General features: G+C 42.8%; 1 protein-coding gene across 3 annotated transcripts in view; it reads right to left on the reverse strand.

Moving 5' to 3' along the window:
* Nucleotides 1–22,842, reverse strand: part of csrnp3 (cysteine-serine-rich nuclear protein 3) — a 349,348-nt gene extending 326,506 nt beyond the window's left edge. For all 3 annotated transcript variants that reach the window (XM_038789724.1, XM_038789722.1, XM_038789723.1), the window contains exon 1: nucleotides 22,470–22,842. The gene's annotated coding sequence lies outside the window, so the exon portion shown is untranslated. The remainder of the gene's footprint in view (nucleotides 1–22,469) is intronic.
* Nucleotides 22,843–23,162: the final 320 nt, after the last annotated feature.

Consider the following 23,162-nt stretch of genomic DNA (forward strand, 5'->3'; position numbering starts at 1 on the left):
AGCCTCCCTCCCCACGCCCCCACTCAAGATGGACCTCCTTCACTCTCAGGGCTTTGCCAGCCCATAAAAACCCGAGATTGCCGCATTCATTTTCCTAAAGAATGCCTTGGGGATAAATATTGGGAGACACTGAAACACAAACAGCAATCTTGGGAGGACTGCCATTTTCAACCTCCCCACCATTGACAGCGGGAGCACGTCCCACCTGTGGAAGTCCCCTGCCAAATCACCCTGCCCAAATTTAATTTATGAAGCTGACCCCAGCCCCTTTACCTGAATCCCCAGATACCTAAAACTCCCTCCCATCACTTCGAATGGCATCTCCCTCAGTCTCCTCTCCTGCCCCCTTGCCTGGATCACGAAGACCTTGCTCATGTTTAGTTTGTAGCCTGAGAACCGGCCAAATTCCTCCAGTATTCCTGTAATTCCTGCAATCCCTCCAACGTGTCCGTTATATACAGGAGCAAATTGTCCGCATAGAGCGAGACCCTATGCTCCACACACCCCTCTCACTATCCCCCACCAAATGTTTGATCTCCTCGGTGCCAGTGCCAAAGGCTCTATGGCCAGGGAAAACAATAGTGTGGAGAGTGGGCACTCTGCTTTGTCCCCCTGCACAGACTAAAATACTCTGGCCGGACCCGGTTGGTACTCACATTCGCCACCGGTGCCTGATAAAGCAACCGGACCCAATCCACGAATTCCTGCCCCAACCCGAACCTTCCCAGGACATCCCACAGGTACTTCCACCCGATCAAAGGCCTTCTCTGCATCCATGACCACCACCACCACCACCACCTCGACCTTGCGCCCCTCCGCAGGCATCATTATCACATTTAGGAGCCATCTAATATTGGATATCAGGTGTCGTCCCTTCACAAATCCTGTCTGGTCCTCCACTATTAATTCAGGGGCACAATCCAGCAATTTAGCATCCACATTTAACACAGAGATCGGCCTATACAACGCACAACTCTCCAGATCATTATCCTGCTTCAAAATAAGGGAGATTGATGCCTGCGATAACGTTGGGGGGAGCACTCCTAGCTCCTTGGACTCATTAAAAGCCTTTACCAGGAGCGGCCATAGCGACCCGGAAAACTTTTTATAAAACTCAACCGGATATCCGTCAGGTCCCGGGGCCTTACCCAATGGCCTCGCCCCTAACCCATCTATAAACTCCCCAAGCCCAGTTGGGGCTCCCAAACCCTCCACCAACTCCTCATCTATCCTCGGGAACTCCAGCCCACCCCAGGAATCGCTTCAACCCTCCTCCCCAGCTAGGGGTTCCGATTTATACAATCTACTGTAAAACTCCCAAAACACATCATTCACCCCCGCCGGATCCAAAACCAACCCCCCCCCCTGTATCTTTTACTTTCCCAATCCCTTTCGTCGCCTCCTGTTTCCTCAGCTGGTGTGCCAACACCCTGCTGGCTTTTTCTCCCATATTCATTCCCCGCCCCCTTTACCCTGCTCAGCTGTCCCTCCGCCTTACCCGTGGACAGGAGCCCAAATTCCAGCTGCAGTCTCTGATGCTCCTTCAGAAGCCCGTCATCCAGAGAATCTGCATACCTCCTATCCACCTGTAAAATATCGCCTACCAGCCTTTCCAACTCTACCCACTCAGTCTTCTCCTTATGTGCCCAAATCGAGAGGAGTTCATCCCTAATAACTACCTTCAGTGCCTCCCACACCACCCTCGCCAAAACGTCACCCGTGTCATTGATCTTTGTATATCCCCGAATGGCCTCTCTCACCCGCTCGCACACCTTCTCCTCCGCTAACAGCCTCATGTCTAATCTCCACGCTGGGCCTTTCCTCTGTTGACTTGCAGGTCTACCCAGTGTGGGGCTTGGTTTGACACAATTGCTGAATATTCAGCATCCACCACCTCAGCCAGCAGCGTTTTGTCCAACACATAGAAGTCTATCTGGGAATATACCTGGTGTACATGGGAGTAGAATGAAAACTCCTTACTCCTTGGCCTCCCATATCGCCACGGATTCTCTCGTGCCCCCCCCCCCCCCCCCCCCCCCCCCCCCCCCACACCACCACCACCACGCGCTCCATAAACCCCTGTAGCTCCTTTTCAATAGCTGATACCTTCCCAGACCTGGAAATCGACCGATCCAGCGCCGTGTTGAAATCTCCCCCCATAATCAGTCGCTATGAATCCAGGTCCGGGATCTTCCCCAGTACCCGTCTGACAGACTCAGCATCATTCCAGTTTGGGGGCTGCTAGCATGGTCATCAACAGCATCAAAAATAGATTAACAGATCATTCATCTCATTACAGTGTGTAAGATCTTGCTGTGTCCAAATGGCTACTGCATTTGCCTACATAATAATTATGCATTTAAAAGAAATTCTTTGTGCATGAATTACTGCCACTGCAATAGTAATGTTGAGGCTAATTATCATCCACCAGCAAACTTAGGACTGACCAGGATCAAACTTGGAACCTTCCTGTTTTTTGAGGTTCGGATTGATTAAGCCTGCTGAATCAGCAGGGGAGTAGTGTTTAGTATTTTAGCTCCTGCAACCCTTTTAACATTGTTTTATTTTTAAAATAGCCTGTTGCACTGTTTTATGTGTTCCTCTGCACACTGTAAAAGTGACAGCCGTTTTTTGACTCAGGTCTCAGAGGTTTCTCAAGCAGAGGCTGTAGTTAAGTTTATCTCAACCTGTCAAAATATTGCTGGAAATATGTAACGATACAGATGTTACTTTTACAGAATGCTAGCCAAACAGAAAATAACAAAACCAGTTTGAATTAGTAACCAAACCAGACTTTCACTTGAATGTGGTATTAAAATCCTCGTGAAAAAGTCAAGATGAGTTTTACAGTTAAAGCCACTCTTTGTTGTGATGACTACTGCTGTTCTGCGAAGATTTATTTCTCAAGCCAAGCGTGATTAAACAATTAAAGTAATTACAAATTTTCTAGTGACAGCAAACTGAATTTCTAACAAAATGGTGATACGGTCAGATTAAGAATATAAATCCATTCAGAATATCTTGCAGTGTCGTTAAATGCTAGCTTTTTATTGTTCAATCCCAGTCAAACAAAAGTCTTGTTCGTAGGTGGAATTTGGAAATACACATTTTTATTCCATGCATCAACCTCAAAAACACCTGTCACTATTGTCGCTTTATAAACAAGTACAGTGCAATTCATTTCAAAGTTTCTCGACATCGAAAATTTATATTTCCGTGTGCACAATGCGACAATCTCAACTCACTGCTTCTCTTCGGTCAACATATTTTGCTTATGCCTGGCCTGATGCTCGGGCTGCATATTTCATCCAGCTAAAGAAAACCAAAGATGAATTATTCTATTCAGCATTAACGTGGGCCAGAATATTCTAGGACAGCAGAGGTTGAAGAGCTGACTGAAAAAGTGGGATTTTCTTGCACTCTAGGCCAGTGTACATGTTCGGCCAAGCATGCACAAACTGAATTGTCAACTCAGTTTCAAATGCAAAACTGACATAGAATTCTATTTTCACAGCACTAAATATGCACATTGTTGCTTTTGTGCTGGCTAATGTTCAGCTCTACAATATAACAAGATATTTAGTGCCCAATATCAATAAGCGAGTGAGTCAAGGAAGCCCAATTAAATAGTAGTTTTTTAAAATTGATCCACGTGCATTTTTTGCTCTATTTCTTGTTCCCCTATCCTTTCTGATGCACTCCAGTCTATTTTGCCTTCTTCAATTCCTGATGTAGTCAATCTCAACATTTTCTTTTGTCAGTATCTTCTTGCCGGTTGGTCGTTTTGACGGTCACTATGCTCTGAGCATCTTTTTATTCTATACAATTCTGCAATTTTGACTTCAATTGTGGTCAACAATAACATTATTTAATGTGAACCTTAGTTAATCAGAGATACATATGGTTTGATTATCCTATCATTGGGGAATTTGATTCATTTAGTTTGGATAAATAGCCTAATGTGAATAAAGCATTTTTTAAAAAAATCATAGAATGATACTTCTCCACTCCCCCACTTCAATTTCTCTACACTAACAGTATATCAGGATTCTGACTTTTTTGCGTGAGTGTCAGGTGCTTAGAGAAGAAATACAATGTAAAACTGTAAAGCATCTAATTTAGATAACATGGAAAATGCAAATGTAGCAATAACATTTAAGGTTCCGGGAAGGGAAGACCAGACTAGCCCGTAAGCCATGATGCAGAGTCATGGGCCAGATTCTATTGCTTCTGATTGAGACCAAATGGAGGGGGGTGGGGGGGGGAATCCAGAATAAAATCGTCAAGTGGGGCAGCTGGAGGTCTACGGTCCTATCCCACCCTCGGCTATTTTCACGAGGGTTGGGGAGGGAGCAGTCTCTGGAACCCCAGCCCACTTCTATGGAAGGGGCAACTAAAAGCATTGTGGGCTCATTTAAAGCCTGTCTGTTAAGTATTTTTAATTTTCATGGAGGCAGCTAGACTTTACCAGTTGGCAGATTTTACACCAGTTGTATGAAGGCGTGAACCATGGTATAGAAGCAGGAAGAGTTTATAAGGTAAGTAATAGTTATGCTTCCTTTACAGTTCATTGTTAAAGGCAACATGAGTTGTTCCTGTGCTCCACAACGTATGTTGGTGCTGTGACTATAAGATGTAAATAACCTTCAAACAATGTTTGCCATATTGTTACTTCTGCTATCTGGCAAGCTGCCAAGTAAAAGGTCAACAGTATAGATGGCAAGGTCTTCAGATTAGTATTTTAAGAAGTTAATCTAATGGATAGAAAAGGACAGCATATTTCACACTATTGGAAGGGTAGCCTCATATAATAACGAAGTGTAAAGGTTTCATCTTTTCCCATTGCTTTTATGAATTCTGAGTCTGCTTACTCAGGGAGTTTTACGGGCTAGTCAACGGCGTCCAACTGTTATTATAGGACTTGGGAGTTCTGTTCATGTCGTGGATAATAGTGGAGGAGGTGGGGGGGGGGGGGGGGGGGGGTTAAGTGTTCAGATGGTTCAACCGTGAAGAAGTAGTCTGCCACTTGTCTCGGGAGCATTCAGCGGAGGCTTTTTGGGAGCATGGCAGCCTTCTTAATCTGACTGCTCTGGACTCGGCCCACTGACACTCCTGCCTCTATGCCACTGAGAGCCTGGATCCTCGGCAGATCCTGCCTACTGACAGTCTCAAGACAAAGGCAGGATTGCAATGGCAAGAATAGTCCCACCTCCTGATTTCTGTCTCCAGCACAAAAATCCACCCCCTGATATTTTTCTATGGGGAGGAACAAAGTTATTCCTGGAGCAACTGGCTCGTATAGTAAACAGATCTGTGATAAGTCACCTGGTACATGTGTAGCATAGAAAGATGTACATTTCCAGTATTTGCTCATTGCCTTATACTTTCCTGGTGGGGTTTTTTTGGCTGGTATCTTTCATTCTGCATGTTTTGGTGTTTGTTTGTACATTATTGCTGTATTACTGAATTAGTGCTTGAAGTATGCATTTCCACTACACCACATTGTTTTTGTGTCGTCAATATCTAAGATTGTGGTGAATATATTATTCCTCATTAAATTGTATTCAATTTTTCATTTTTAACTTTATTAATTCATTTAGATTAAGAAATGGTATGCTGTAGTCCACCTATTGTAAAGCAACATTGATATTCGCCTTAAGGAAGCCACAGTCTAAAGCACCCTCCAGCCTCCTAGTTAAATGCCAAACACAGCAGAAGACATAATGACAAATAAATTTAAATAATAAAGTACCAATCTGTTCACAGAAGGCTTCCTATGCCAGGCAGAAGTTGGTGAAATATTAGCTTTCTTAAGGAATGCTGTTTTAAATGCTGAAGGATCACTTAGAGATTCTGAAAGCTTATTCATAAATATGCAAATTACAGTAAACCCTTGATATAACATTACCTTTGGGAGTCATAAGACAACCGTGTTCCAGTGAAGGGCATATTATTACAAGAATGTTTGTGTACTTCCTTTATTAAATCACATAGACATAAATAAAATTGGCTATCAGGAACCCTGTTGTAGCTGTGTTAGGAAGCAGGACCATTCTACATTGATGTTCGTATCCCACTAAATTATCCCTCCTTACTTCACAGTCTCAAGTGAATGATTTTATGCTGATTGCTTTACGATGCGATTCAAATGCACAGACACTACCTGGTATATGATAACTACACTACACTATACTGATATTAGTTCATACACTTGGAAAGAAGGTAACTCACAGAACCACCAATAATGTGTAAAGCATCAGTGAATCAAACTATTCTGCACTGAAAAATTGAATTAGAGAAAGTATTGTTTACTTTTGCCGAAAAGTTGCAATAGCACAATTTGTGGAAAATGTGAAGATGAATTAGAATATGTTTTTAAGGTATTGTAGGCACTTCTTTAGCAGAGCATAAAGGCTCCTGGTGAATGAGAAGATGGAATACTCCTTCGTAAAAATTTTATCGGTTGACAGAAAAATATTTCTGCCGAAAATGGTACTTTCTACAACACTTTTACATCAAAATTTGCAATGGAAACTTAGCGTATAAACATTAATGGGATTGTGCACATTTTAGGATAACTTTTTTGATCGATTGCCCACCATTTTGTCGTCTGAAATTGCTACTCTGCAAAAAAAGGCAATAAGTGTCTGATTGAAAATCGACACGTGTGCTCCCTGCTGCCATTTCCCTCACCATCTGGGAGCTAGACTGACCTCTGTGTCCCTGGCCTGGTCATCTCAACTACTGGAGAGCAGTAGTCACACCAACAAGTGGGGGGGGGGGGGGGGGGCATTGGCAGTCCTTGCAAGATACGGTGTATAATTTAATTGATTCACTGGGGGTGAACCTGATGATGTCACTGGCAGAAGGTTCGGGGGGGGGGGGGGGGGGGGAATGATCCCACTCTGATATTTTGCTGGCACAAATTCTGTTATGGCTCTCTCACACGAGTTACCAGCCATAACGGGATTTGCGTCCGCCACAAGCAGGCCTGGACGATTGCAGTCAATGTTTTTCACTACACCTTTGAGTAAAGATTCTTTAAATCGGTTCTCCCACCAATATTAAGCTAACTGGTCTATAGTTCCTGGGACATATTCTAACTTTTTTAAATATAGAAATAATATTAGCTGCCCACCTGTTTATAGATGTGATAATTCCTCTGCTGTCTCCTCCCTAACTTCTCTTAACACCCTTGACTGCAATCAATGCAGACAAGGGGTTTTATCCTCAGTTTGTTTAGCTCATCAATTATTTCAACTTTTCATCTTAAAAATGTTCCTATCTTATTTTTGATTTGTTCCTCGAATGTCATGTCCATCCAATTAGTCTCTGGTAAACATGGAGATAAAGTAACTATTTAACATTTCTGTCATTTTGTTGCCATCACATTGGAGTCTATACATTCACTTGTATCTCTGTCCACACAAAAGTAACGAAAATGAAAAATAAGGGCATCAGTAGAATACGTAACTATTTCTTTTTACACTCATTGATAATGTAATTTTGCTTTGCTTTGTTTTCCTAATCTCTTTGTTCTCCTGTCATCCTCTCCTTTATTGTCTATATACTTGGTGGATGAATATTTATTTTGTTTCAATTTTGACCGTAACTCTTTATTCACCAATCTGGTGTTTCATTCTTGACTAATTGTTTTTTTTTGTAAATCAGGATATATTTCTCCTGAACTCTGGTCACTTTTTAAAATATTTTCCACTGTTGTCCTATCCCTTTGTCAATAATGTCCAACTTGTGTGCGAATCGGGTGTCAAGGTCCGAATGATTCCAAAATCAAGCAGAGCAAGACTCCCTCTTTCCAATAAACAAAATCAAACTCATTCAGCTTTCTGCAAGTGCCTGCATGGTTGGGTCTAATACCATACTCAGACTGCATTTACACTGTGACTGCAGCGTTGGCGCAAAGCCAGCCAACATTCATGTTAAATCTACAGCTACAGCGTACAATGCAATGGAGAAGAATGCGTTTATAAAGCTAACTTCTCAATTTAATCTTTAATCGACTAGATTCCAAGAATCATGCTCAGAATATAAGCTTAAATTTTATTCCGAGAAGGTCATTATAATAATATTTTTTAATTGTATTCAATTCTATAATTTTGCTCTGTACACACCACTGGAAAATTCTGGGAGATCAGTTACAGACAAGTACATCAAACAAGATGTGCATTTTAAAATTGAAAAGCATATCACTATCTCAAGGGTTAAGAATTACAGCTGGTTTGTGCACGCTGCATTTTTAAAGTTATAAGAATGTATGCACAAATATAAGGAGAGCTGTAATATAAATGTTATGATGCTAAACAATAAAGCCATTTTGCAACAAGATCCTTGTATACCAAACAAGCAAAGTAATGCAATAAACCAGTATTTTTAAAGAAGTAGTGAAAACCTCTTGCAAAAATAGATAAACCATTCTGTTATCAACTGTCCTGTCTTATGTAACTATCAATCTATTCTCATTAGTTTATATTTGATAAGACGGCATGATGTAACCACTTAATTGCATACTGCATTGGCTATACAACCTGACTGACAAGCAGGACCGACATTTGAGGCCAACAATACTAGGGATAAGGTCGATTCATATTGCAAGAATGTCATGAGCAAGTTTACTGAAGAGTCCAGAATGTTACAAAGACAATTTTCATCCTGAGCCAAGCTACTTATGAACATTATTGGAGTGCTGCTGAATACCATTGACGATTGAACCAACAGACTGACCTTGTTCAAATGACACCACGGTGAATAAACAAAAACAAGGCCGCTACAGGATGAAGCATTGACTCGGCCAACCTCCAATTACAAATATATTATTCCGGTTGTAATATCAAGAAAATTGACACAATATTCTTTTGCCTAGTGCAGTAATATAATCAGTTTGTATGAACAGTTGATTAGATGAACAGTGTAATGGCAAGAAAAACTGCAAAAATGTACTGCTCATCTGTTTACAAAGATTGTCGTCATAATCACCCAAAGCCTATTTTTCAGTAAATCAACAATAATTATGTGGCAATTACAAAATTTCCATAATGAACACCATCACACACGAAACAATGTTTGGATATGTACTATCCTATTGTACAAAAAAAACCTATTAAAATATACTCCCTCAGATCCATACAAAAATTATTTAAATATATTGCATATACTAAATATACTATTTACAATTTAAATATACATAATTAAGGAGTGAAAGGGACATTCAACCCGACTTTCTCATGCAGCTTCACTTCAAGCTTATGCCCACCATTTTCAGCTCTCCTTCTAGGTTTAATTGATGTGATGATTGTTTTTACACATTATCAAGTTGGGTAAATGTCTTTATCCTATTTCTTGTGGACATGATGCATTTTGTTTTGTGCTCGAGTTCAGAATTGTTTTGAGTTGGTCTTAGACAAATTGAGTTTGGAATTGTCATGATTTAGATGCTAACATGGTTACAGTGTGAAAAGGATTACAGAGACAAAACCATTTTGGTTTGGATTTTTCTTTTAAATATACCTGCTAATAGCAATATTTAAAAAAGAACAAATTTGCTCAATGTTAGTTTAAAACAGAAGCCAAATTACAAATGGATAGATAATGGCAACCCACAAATTACAAGATAAAGACTCAGTATAGTATGGTAGACACAAGGAAGATTGATTAATTTAACAATTCCTATTGATCTGATCAAAATATTTCTGAAATCCTTAAATACTAAATTGATTTTAAAAACCATGTTGGAGTTTAGCATCGGGCACTGAATTTAATGCTGGCCAAGAAGCCAAAATAAAAATGATCTTTTATCCATGGCATATTATGGTGGAACCCCCATGTTTTAAATAAACAATTTCAGGAGTCACATTTTGAATATAAAAAATGCTGTAACAAGAAGTATTCCTATAAAACAATGGATGACACAAATAGAACTTGAAACGAAAGACACACAAAGGCAAGAACGAGAGAGGGACACAAATGTGGCTCAAGCTTTTCAGCATTTTTAAAACAAGAAAGAAGCAATTCAGTGATTAACAAAATTATTGGTACTAACTATAAAATTGTGCAGGAAAAAAAAATAAACTGATGCTGAAAGAGATCTTTACACACAAAAGGCATATAACCCCACCAGAATCTAGACGCTCCCCCCCCCCCCCCCCCCCCCCCCCCCGCCCCACTAATAAGCATATGACATATTCAGAGCTAGGCAAAACAAAACACAAAAAGCACAAGAATAAAATGCATTACGTTTTGAAGATTTTAGGTTTGGAAATGTTGCAATATAGCCATTATAGTTTGATTGGATTGTCTAGGCACCTAGACAATCTTAGGTCCATATGCAAGGCAATTATGTAGGCAGCCTTGCCTAAGGAGGCCAAGTATTGCTAGAAATCAACTTTTACACTCACTTCCACTCCTCAATCATACTAATATTTAAACCTGGTGGAAGGTTAGTTTTTCTTCCATGATTCTAGGCCAGGGAGAATCTACTGAACCATGAATAAAATTATACTGGCTTTTTGACAAATTTTAAAATTAAACCATTAAACTTTTTTTTTCAGTAGCACTTTTTCTTTTAGGTTTAGAGTACCCAAACGTTTTTTCTAATTAAGGGGCAATTTAGCATGGCCAATCCACCACCCTGTACATCTTTGGGTTGTAGAGGCCAAGCCCACGCAAACACGGGGAGTATGTGCAAACTCCACACGGACAGTGACCCAGAGCCAGGATCGAACCCGAGACCTTGTCCTAACCACTGCAGCACCGTGCTGCCCTCCAGCAGCACATTTTATCCCTATGCCTGATATTTTATTTTGAATTGGTGGGAACACGAAATTTTAATTCAGGTTAGATACATCTATTTAACATGTTTTTCAAAATGAAGCACAGGTGGACAAGAAGAAAATAAATTGGTCCCACACAGGCCAGGACTGGAGGAACTAAGTCTACATAAGTACAGAATGAGTGAAACGAATTTGGAATTCTCATGGTACAAAGAATTAAGAGCAAGAGTCTGATTCCGGAAAGATACAAATGCACTGAAGCATGAACATAGCAAACACATAACTTGAGAGCAAGTTATAAAAAACCTCTATGACAGCATAGTTCAGAATTAAACCAATACGGATTTGAATGCAAGAAGTGGAAGCTATTTGATAAGCCTGCACCTCATCTGTTATGTAACTGACACAACACCTGTAGTTGAAAAGCATTTTGGGAGACTATCTTTTCCAATAAAACCATGAAGCATTGCAGCGAATTAATCAGTTTCATATTTATGTCAGGCTGACAGTCAAACTCCTCGTGCAGTGCTGTACTTTCCACAATATCTAAGCCAGTCAGAACATTCCTGATACTTTTCTTCACTCTCCTGGGAAATGGTAGTTGTTAAAAGGTTCTCGTCTTGGAAGTGATCACACATTAGGTCTATTCTTTATGATCATCTCAGAAGCGTTGTACTCGTTAAGCAATCTGTCGTAGCACTTCCATAACATGACATGCTCGTTAGTCTTCAACAGAATTTACAGAATTTGCAGCATTACATTTACATGAAATTTCACAGCATATTTTTATTTCCCCTTTTACGACTTTAACAATACTGCTGGTGTCTTTGTACCTTCTCCTCATAATGAATACAAAATGTCTCTGCACACTTCTTGCCTGCATGATTGAATAAAATGGCTCATCCAGAAGATGTAAACCTGACCTCATTAATTAGCACGCATTGAAAGCTTTTCCCATCTGTACCACATGTACTCTTCACAGACCAATCAATCACAGCTTTTTGCAAAGAATTACTTGAACAGCTGAAGAAGAATGGCAATATGTGTATAGACATCCTGCTGGCATCATTGGAGGTTTTCAAATCTGGCATAGCAGCCTTTGCAGTTAATCAAGCTTCACACAGCCTAAACCCCGAGCATAATAGTGGGATGGGCAAGCAACAGTATATTTACTAAAAAGAGGTTAATGGCAACAGACAGTACAAGAAGCCAAACATTTATATCCTCTGAGCATTAAGGGAAGCAGTTCTGCCATCACTTTCTAAATATGAAAAGTAGCACAGTGACATCTGCATTTGAATTTAGCATTGGAGTTCATCAATTCACATCTGTAGTTGGACATTAGAACATAGAACATAGAACATAGAACACTACAGCGCAGTACGGGCCCTTCGGCCCTCGATGTTGCGCCGACCTGTGAAACCATCTGAAGCCTATCTGACCTACACTATTCCATTTTCATCCATATGTCTATCCAGTGACCACTTAAATGCCCTTAAAGTTGGCGAGTCTACTACTGTTGCAGGCAGGGCGTTCCACACCCCGACTACTCTCTGAGTAAAGAAACTGCCTCTGACATCTGTCCTATATCTCTCACCCCTCAATTTAAAGCTATGTCCCCTCGTGTTGGTCATTACCATCCGAGGAAAAAGACTCTCACTGTCCACCCTATCTAACCCTCTGACTATCTTATATGTCTCTATTAAGTCACCTCTCAGCCTTCTCCTCTCTAACGAAAACAACCTCAATTCCCTGAGCCTTTCCTCGTAAGACCTTCCCTCCATACCAGGCAACATCCTAGTAAATCTCCTCTGAACCCTTTCCAAAGCTTCCACATCCTTCCTATAATGTGGTGACCAGAACTGCACGCAGTACTCCAGGTGTGGCCGCACCAGAGTTATGTACAGCTGCAGCATGACCTTGTGGTTCCGAAACTCAATCCCCCTGCTTATAAAGGCTAGCACACCATATGCCTTCTTAACAGCCCTATTAACCTGGGTGGCAACTTTCAGGGATTTATGTACCTGGATGCCGAGATCTCTCTGTTCATCTACACTACCAAGAATCTTGCCATTAGCCCAGTACTCTGCATTCCTGTTACTCCTTCCAAAGTGAACCACCTCACACTTTTCCGCATTAAACTCCATCTGCCACCTCTCAGCCCAGCTCTGCAGCTTATCTATGTCCCTCTGTATCCTATAACATCCTTCAGCACTATCCACAACTCCACCGACCTTCGTGTCATCTGCAAATTTACTAACCCATCCTTCTACACCCTCTTCCAGGTCATTTATAAAAATGACAAACAGCAGTGGCCCCAAAACAGATCCTTGCGGTACACCACTTGTAACTGAACTCCAGGATGAACATTTGCCATCAACCACCACCCTCTGTCTTCTTTCAGCTAGCCAATTACTGATCCAAACCGCTAAATCACCTTCAATTCCATACTTCCTTATTTTCTGCAATAGCCTACCGTGGGGAACCTTATCAAACGCCTTACTGAAATCCATATACACCACATCAACAGCTTTACCCTGATCCACCTGTTTGGTCACCTTCTCAAAAAACTCAATAAGGTTTGTGAGACATGACCTACCCTTCACAAAACCGTGTTGAGTATCGCTAATCAACTTGTTCTTTTCAAGATGATTATAAACCCTATCTCTTATAACCTTTTCCAACATTTTACCCACAACCGAAGTAAGGCTCACAGGTCTATAATTACCAGGGTTGTCTCTACTCCCCTTCTTGAACAAGGGGACAACATTTGCTATCCTCCAGTCTTCCGGCACTATTCCTGTCGACAAAGACGACATAAAGATCAAGGACAAAGGCTCTGCAATCTCCTCCCTGGCTTCCCAGAGAATCCTAGGATAAATCCCATCTGGCCCAGGGGACTTATCTATTTTGACATTTTCTAAAATTGCTAACACCTCCTCCTTTTGAACCTCAATTCCATCTAGCCTGGTCGACTGAACCTGAGTGTTCTCCTCGACAACATTGTCTTTCTCCAGTGTAAACACTGACGAAAAATATCCATTTAATGCTTCCCCTATCTCCTCTGATTCCACACACAACTTTCCACTACTATCCTTGATTGGCCCTAATCTTACTCGAGTCATTCTTTTGTTCCTGATATACCTATAGAAAGCCTTAGGGTTTTCCTTGATCCTATCCGCCAACGACTTTTCGTGTCCTCTCCTCGCTCTTCTTAACTCTCCCTTTAGGTCCTTCCTGGCTAACTTGTAACTCTCAAGTGCCCTAACTGAGCCTTCATGTCTCATCCTAACATAAGCCTTCTTCTTCCTCTTGACAAGTGCTTCAACTTCCTTAGTAAACCACGGCTCCCTTGCTCGACAACTTCCTCCCTGCCTGACAGGTACATACTTATCAAGGACACGCAGTAGCTGTTCCTTGAAAAAGCTCCACATTTCGATTGTACCCATCCCCTGCAGTTTCCTTCCCCATCCTATACCTCCTAAATCTTGCCGAATAGCATCATAATTGCCTTTCCCCCAGCTATAATTCTTGCCTTGCGGTATATACCTATCCCTGCCCATTGCTAAAGTAAACATAACCGAGTTGTGATCACTATCACCAAAGTGCTCACCCACATCTAAATCTAACACCTGGCCGGGTTCATTACCCAGTACCAAATCCAATGTGGCATCGCCCCTTGTTGGCCTGTCTACATACTGTGTCAGAAAACCTTCCTGCACACACTGCACAAAAACTGACCCATCGAAAGTACTCGAACTATAGTATTTCCAGTCAATATTTGGAAAGTTAAAGTCCCCCATAACAACTACCCTGTTACTCTCGCTCCTGTCAAGAATCATCTTTCCAATCCTTTCCTCTACATCTCTGGGACTATTCGGAGGTCTATAGACAACTCCCAACAGGGTGACCTCTCCTCTACTGTTCCTAACCTCGGCCCATACTGCCTCAGTAGACGAGTCCTCAAGCGTCCTTTCTACCGCCGTAATACTTTCCTTGATTAACAATGCCACACCCCCCCCTCTTTTACCATCTTCTCTGTTCTTACAGAAACATCTAAATCCTGGAACCTGCAACAACCATTCCTGTCCCTGCTCTACCCATGTCTCCGAAATCGCCACAACATCGAGATCCCAGGTACCAACCCATGCTGCAAGCTCACCCACCTTATTCCGGATGCTCCTGGCGTTGAAGTAGACACACTTCAAACCAGCGTCCTGCTTGCCGGTGCCCTCTTTCGAACTTTTAACCCTATCCCTGACCTCACTACTCTCAACATCCTGTACACTGGGACTACAATTTAGGTTCCCATCCCCCTGCTGAATTAGTTTAAACCCCCCCGAAGAGCACTAGCAAATCTCCCCCCCAGGATATTGGTACCCCTCTGGTTCAGGTGAAGACCATCCTGTTTGTAGAGGTCCCACCTACCCCAGAATGAGCCCCAATTATCCAGGAAACCAAAACCCTCCCTCCTGCACCATCCCTGTAGCCACGTGTTCAACTCCTCTCTCTCCTTATTTCTCACTTCGCTAGCACGTGGCACGGGTAACAACCCAGAGATAACAACTCTGTTTGTTCTAGCTCTCAGCTTCCACCCTAGCTCCCTGAATTTCTGTCTCAAATCCCCATCTCTCTTCCTACCTATGTCGTTGGTACCTATGTGGACCACGACTTGGGGCTGCTCCCCCTCCCCCTTAAGGATCCCAAAAACACGATCAGAGACATCACGAACCCTGGCACCTGGGAGGCAACACACCAACCGTGAGTCTCTTTCGTTCCCACAGAACCTCCTGTCTGTTCCTCTAACTATGGAGTCCCCAATGACAAGTGCTCTGTTCCTCTTCTCCCTTCCCTTCTGAGCAACAGGGACAGACTCTGTGCCAGAGACCTGCGCCCTATTGCTTACCCCTGGTAAGTCGTCCCCCGCAACAGTATCCAAAACGGTATACTTGTTATAGAGGGGAACGACCACAGGGGATCCCTGCACTGCCTGCCGGTTCCCTCTCCCTCCTCTGACGGTAACCCATCTACTTTCTTCTTTTACCTGAGGTGTGACTACCTCCCTATAACTCCTCTCAATAACCTCCTCCGCCTCCCGAATGATCCGAAGTTCATCCAGCTCCAGCTCCAGGTCCCTAATGCGGCTCTCGAGGAGCTGGAGTTGGGTGCACTTCCCGCAGATGTAGTCAGAAGGGACACTAGAGGTGACCCTTTCCTCCCACATTCTGCAGGAGGAACATTCAACTGCCCTAGCCTCCATTCCCACTGAACTAACTTCCCAACTACTGAAAAATAAAAAAATAAAAAACTTGTTAGTTTAGCAATCCAATGGACAGAGCTTTTTTTTTTGGTTAGAGGAGGAGGATGGGTTGGAGACACTACGTAAGTAGTGTTTCGGGTAAAGCTGTCACTCGAGAACAGCCCCTTCACAAACCACCTTCAACTTACGCTGACCGCACTGCACGTATGCAAATCTCCCCGGAACAGCCAATCAGAAGCTCTGCTCTGCTGCCCTCTGCTGGATGCTCACCTTCCGTCGAACTCCTCGGGTCACTGATGCAGGTGCACCTTCAACTTACGCTGACCGCACTGCACGTATGCAAATCTCCCCGGAACAGCCAATCAGAAGCTCTGCTCTGCTGCCCTCTGCTGGATGCTCACCTTCCGTCGAACTCCTCGGGTCACTGATGCAGGTGCACCTTCAACTTACGCTGACCGCACTGCACGTATGCAAATCTCCCCGGAACAGCCAATCAGAAGCTCTGCTCTGCTGCCCTCTGCTGGATGCTCACCTTCCGTCGAACTCCTCGGGTCACTGATGCAGGTGCACCTTCAACTTACGCTGACCGCACTGCACGTATGCAAATCTCCCCGGAACAGCCAATCAGAAGCTCTGCTCTGCTGCCCTCTGCTGGATGCTCACCTTCCGTCGAACTCCTCGGGTCACTGATGCAGGTGCACCTTCAACTTACGCTGACCGCACTGCACGTATGCAAATCTCCCCGGAACAGCCAATCAGAAGCTCTGCTCTGCTGCCCTCTGCTGGATGCTCACCTTCCGTCGAACTCCTCGGGTCACTGATGCAGGTGCACCTTCAACTTACGCTGACCGCACTGCACGTATGCAAATCTCCCCGGAACAGCCAATCAGAAGCTCTGCTCTGCTGCCCTCTGCTGGATGCTCACCTTCCGTCGAACTCCTCGGGTCACTGATGCAGGTGCACCTTCAACTTACGCTGACCGCACTGCACGTATGCAAATCTCCCCGGAACAGCCAATCAGAAGCTCTGCTCTGCTGCCCTCTGCTGGATGCTCACCTTCCGTCGAACTCCTCGGGTCACTGATGCAGGTGCACCTTCAACTTACGCTGACCGCACTGCACGTATGCAAATCTCCCCGGAACAGCCAATCAGAAGCTCTGCTCTGCTGCCCTCTGCTGGATGCTCACCTTCCGTCGAACTCCTCGGGTCACTGATGCAGGTGCACCTTCAACTTACGCTGACCGCACTGCACGTATGCAAATCTCCCCGGAACAGCCAATCAGAAGCTCTGCTCTGCTGCCCTCTGCTGGATGCTCACCTTCCGTCGAACTCCTCGGGTCACTGATGCAGGTGCACCTTCAACTTACGCTGACCGCACTGCACGTATGCAAATCTCCCCGGAACAGCCAATCAGAAGCTCTGCTCTGCTGCCCTCTGCTGGATTGTGAATATGCTCAAAGAATTGCCTTGTAACATTAGCGACATTTCATATGACTATTTATAAAATTCAAAACCCAGCACCTTACTTGATCCTAAATCGGAGCTACTTATCACACAGCCTGTCCATCACAAAGGCTACCTTCTTATACCTCCATAATCACATTGCCTGTCTCTCCGTGTCTGGTCTCTCTCTCTCTGCCTCAGTTTATCTGTTTTTGTTACCTCCAGACAGGACTATTCTAATTCACTCCTGGTCAGTCTCCCGTCTTCCACCCTCCATTAATTTTCACGTCATGCAAATTGCTGCTGTCTTCAACTCATTATATTCACCAATTGAGATGAAATTAAATGAAAGTCGCCAAAGCCCCAGGTGACCATAAGTTGTTCTCCCTCTTATGAGAGAGAGCTGACGGGTCCCCCTTATGAGAGAGAGCTGACCCGTGGCAATTTAACCCGAGGGTCACCACATCTCAGTCTATGTTCGCTGATCTACCTTGGTTACTGGCCCACGAATCAATTCAAATATTCTCATCTGCATGTTGAAATCCCTCCTTGGCCTCACCCCTCCCATTCACCGTAATCGGTGACCCCACAACCATCCAGGAGCAACGCATTCTTCCAACATAGACCTCTCCTGCTTTGTTTTCATCTACCTGAGCCCCATATTTTGGACTTTGCCTCCCTTAACGTTGCCACATTTCTCACCTCCTTGGTACGGGTTAATGCGGACATGCTGAATTTCCTTAGTTTCCTGAGGAAGTATAGGCACTGTTGTGCTTTCTTGGTGGTAGCGTCGACGTGGGTGGACCAGGACAGATTTTTGGAGATGTGCACCCCCATGAATTTGAAACTACTAACCATCTCCACCTCGGCCCCATTGATGCTGACAGGGGTGTGTACAGTACTTTGCTTCCTGAAGTCAATGACCAGCTCTTTAGTTTTGCTGACATTGAGGGAGAGATTTTTGTCGCTACACCACTCCACTAGGTTCTCTATCTCCTTTCTGTATTCTGGCTCGTCGTTATTCGAGATCCGGCCCACTATGGTCGTATCGTCAGCAAACTTATAGATGGAGTTGGAACCAAGTTTTGCCACGCAGTCGTGTGTGTACAGGTAGTAGAGTAGGGGGCTAAGTACACAGTCTTGCGGGGCCCCGGTGTTGGGGACTATTGTGGAGGAGGTGTTGTTGTTCATTCTTACTGATTGTGGTCTGTTGGTAAGAAAATCGAGGATCCAGTTGCAAAGTGGGGAGCCAAGTCCTAGGTTTTGGAGCTTTGATATGAGCTTGGCTGGGATTATGGTGTTGAAGGTGGACCTGTAGCCAATAAATAGGAGTCTGATGTAGGAGTCCTTGTTTTCAAAATGCTCTAGGGATGAGTGTAGGGTCAGGGAAACAGCGTCTGATGTGGATCGGTTGCAACGGTGTGCGAAATGTAAAGGGGACAAAAATTTATATCCTTCATCAGTTCACTGGTGCATTCTACATGGCAAGGCCTCTACCACTTGCCAACCAATCTGCACTATTTTCTCATGCAGTATAAATTCCCTTTACATGTGGTATTCTTGCAAATTGTTTTGATGAGTGCAAGACAAAAAGCTTCAAAAACATGTGTCTTTTTTCAGCAAGATTCAAGTTCTGTACTGCCAAACAACAATCTATTTTATGTTAAATTATAAGACGACAGGCTGGCACGTGGTGCAGTGGTTAGCACTGGGACTGCAGTGCTGAGGACCCGGGTTTGAATCCCGGGCCTGGGTCACTGTCCGTGTGGAGTTTGCACATTCTCCCAGTGTCTGCGTGGATTTCACCCCGACAACCCAAAGATGTGCAGGTTAGGTGGATTGGCCATATTAAATTGCCCCTTAATTGAAAAAAAAATAATCGGGTACTCTAAATTTATTTTTTTTAATTTATAAGACTACAGAACTTACAAAAGGTCAAAAATAGCCTGATCAAGATTAATGGAATTGATTTTTTAAACTATTTTGTCGGATGTGGGCATCGCTGGCTAAGTCAGCATTTATTGCTCATCCCTAATTGCCCTTGGTGAGTTGCCTTCTTGAACTGCTGCAGTCCATGTGGTGCAGCTACACCCATAGTGCTGCTCAGGAGGAATTCTAATAAATTGACGCAATGAAGGAATGGCGATTTAGTTCCAAGTCAGGATGTTGTGTGGCTTAGAGGGGAACTTGGAGGTGGTACTGTTACCATACATTTGCTGCCTTTGCCCTCCAAGGCGGTGGAGGTCTTGGGTTTGGAAGGTGCTGTGCTAATAGCCTTGGTGAGTTGCTGCAGTTTATCTTGTATATGGTACACATTTCTGCCATTGTATGTTGGTAGTGAAAGGAGTGAATGTTTAAGGTGATAGATGGGATGCCAGTCAAGTGGGCTGCTTTAACCTGGATGATGTTGATCTTGAGTGTAGGTCAAACTGACTCATCCAGACAAGATTTCATTTAGTTCTGAACTGTCTCACAATCCAGTCATACTTAGAGATTAATCTATCTGTAGTACAACCTTAATAGGGTACATTCTACTGTTTGCTTAACCTAGATACTAGCAACTTAATTTAACTTATGAGATAAAAGATGCTTAGACAGCCTGAAGTTTCTTGATAAAGGTTGGTTCCAGTTGGTGCAGAGGTAATAAATGTTATGAAATTTACATATGAGAGATTTAGAGATATGAAAAGGATGAACGTAAACATAGAATGCATAAGATATAGAAAGAAGAAATTTAGAAAGTTGAGTGCCGTGGCTTCTATGGAAAAGCAGTGCGTGTGTTGTTGGATGCTATCTCCAAGTATGTTCATATAATCTTTAATAAACTTGTAGGTGTTTCATTCTTTTGTCTAAACCTCTAATCTTCTGGCACACAAACAAAGCTGCAGCATCTGTCTATCCTCACACTATAGTGATCAGGTGTAACATACTCAAGTTAGCTATTGAGCACATTGCTAATGGCAATTATAAAAATATAGATAAAATCTTAATTTAAAAATGACAACTACTTGTTACAAGCATTGTTGGCAAATAAACTAATAAACAATGCTCCAAAAGCTTTAAAATAGAGACAATGGTAATCCTGAAATTAAAGACACATATACGGATATTTGAAAAAAAATACTGGACAGACATGATGACAACCAATACTATTACACATTAAGTCTCAGATGCTTACAAGTCAAGCATCTGATCTCCACTAGGTTATCAAGGGAAGGCACTGAACAGAAAAGGGCTTCTCCCTACATTGAGAGAATCAAAACCAGCAAGCAAGTTATCCTCCTCCACTCATTCAAACAACTATGTAGCATCACCATCTGAAATCGGGAAAGAAATTAAAATATATTGCATTTTGGATGCATAGAATGTATTGCAGCAAAACAAGCGATAACCCATTCCATTAATCATAATCAAGGCACCGTGTGGAAACAACAAGACTTTCTGCACTAATATAAGCATTAACAACCATTATAACATAGACCTATTGGCAGAGCTTTCTTTCAAACATTATGGGTAACATAAAAAAATAGAAAACATACCTGTGGAAGCAAAATAATTTAGGTTGAGACACAAACCTTAGATACACTGGTCAGAAAGTGTAAAATGTAATTGATTTGATCTGTTTAACACCGGCTGACAAGAACAGTAGAAATGAAGAATGCTCTATCTAAAATACTTTGTCACTTGATTAACAACGCTGGCTTGAAGTCAATAAGCTTTTTGATGATTTGCTGGCAACTAAATATTACTATTAAAACAATGGTCATTTCTGCTTTTACATTCGCAGTATGAGGAAATAAACTCTAAACTATTAACTGCTCTTTTGTTTCATTTTACGCAATTCTTAAAATAATCAGCAGTTAGAGTATAATTTTACAATAGTTAACTAAAATTATCTGAAGAACTATAATGATCGTTTCTAGGTATTCATAAACTATAGAATTATTTATTTTTAATTTCATAAAAGTTGCGACTGATTTATTCTGACCATCTAAACAGTATGCAGAAGAGTATGAACATTAGGAATGGATGGGCCATGAATGTTCTCTTGCCCTGGTCCTGAGCTTTTTAAAGTGATCATTTATTAAATAAGGTTCGCATTATTAAAGCAATGTCTTGGAATGGTCCATACGTTTCGACTAAACAATTGTGATTTTTAATGGTTTTAAACATTGAGTGTATTTACAAGCGGAATCTTTCTCACTTTGATCACGGGGGGGGGGGGGGGGGACTGCAGTATGTGAAAAAAAAACTGGCCACTAACGACATTATTGCAGCACAGAAATAAAACAGCATCATTAACAGAACACACTGGTCCAAGCTGCCAGTTCAGGCGGTGTGTGGAGCTGATGTCGATATTGTTCGGCTCGCTGCCGTGGATTCAGGAAGTAAAGCGCACAAACCTATTCCAAAGCGCACCTTTTAATAAGGCTTTTTTAAACATCATGCGCAGAATTTTTTTTTCTTCAAAAACAGCTTCCTTTTGAAAAAAGTCAAACGAAAATATTTTCCAAACTCATACATTTCTGTCGCGATAATAGCCCGCAACGTTACAAAGCAGAAAATGGCACAAAAGAAATGCATTTAACTGGAAAATGTACTGAGGTTGAACTATTTCTTACACCTCTTTCATCCCGTTTGATTAATATCAGGTCACCCCCCCAAAAAAACAAGTTGAGCGAATTGTTTCAATAATTTTTTTTTAAATAAAGCTAATTTGACTCGATCAATTCTCACTTTGAATTGCTGCCTGCCCATCTACAGGAGTTGGGACACACAGCCAAAGCAGTCGGTTTCAATGGTTACTCTCATTCACGCCAGATGGCCAGACTGACAAGCCGTCCAAGAGGCACCGGCGATAGATACCGCAGCCCCGGGACAAACAACCTTCATTCTGCTCAGCATTCAAACGGCAGGCAACCTTGGCAAACACTCAAAAGAAGATAAAAGTATTCAAGACTTAAATTGCCGTTACGTACTTTTGTGTTCTTTCCCCCCCCTGCTGAAAATCCTGAAGATCAAACGTTGAACGGGGTCACGTCGTCCAGGGAAGCCGGAGGCTTCCTCTAGCTGCTGATCCCAGCCTGCTTTTTATTCGCCCGATCTTTGCTTTTCTGGTTAATTTTTATGTTGTTGTTACAGATGCATTAATTTTCAACGCGTGACAGTTGCATTTTTCAGTCCCCTGTCCTGCCGGACTTCCTTAAGTCCACATGAAGAGGGGCAACGAAATAAGGCAGCGAAGCTGACACAGGGTAAGAGCCCCAGCTGCAAACAGGGAGGATCTTTCCGCCTCGCAATCCAAACAATGGAGCGGCTCTGCACCGGCAGAATGGCAACACACTGCAACGTGACTTGCCTGAGCCAATCAAGCGCGCGTCCACTGAACGATATGCGAGGCATGTCCATAGTCTACATGTGCACGTTGCTTTTGTTGCCGAGACACACACAGGCTGCTGTGGAAAGAATAAGAGCAAAGCAAGAGCTATGCAGATGCTGCGCTCTACATCCACACAAGCCGCTGAAGCACAAAAGCCCTCGGCTTCAGTGCTTTTGGCATTGTAATGAGATTATTGTGTGGCAATTGTCGAGATGGATTTTTTTCCCTCTCCAGACTCTGCCAGTGACATTGTAGTCTGGTGAAAATACGGTCAGAAAGCCACTTTTGAGCC

This window comes from Scyliorhinus canicula, chromosome 2 (assembly GCF_902713615.1).
Source record: "Scyliorhinus canicula chromosome 2, sScyCan1.1, whole genome shotgun sequence".
Lineage (NCBI taxonomy): Eukaryota > Metazoa > Chordata > Chondrichthyes > Carcharhiniformes > Scyliorhinidae > Scyliorhinus > Scyliorhinus canicula.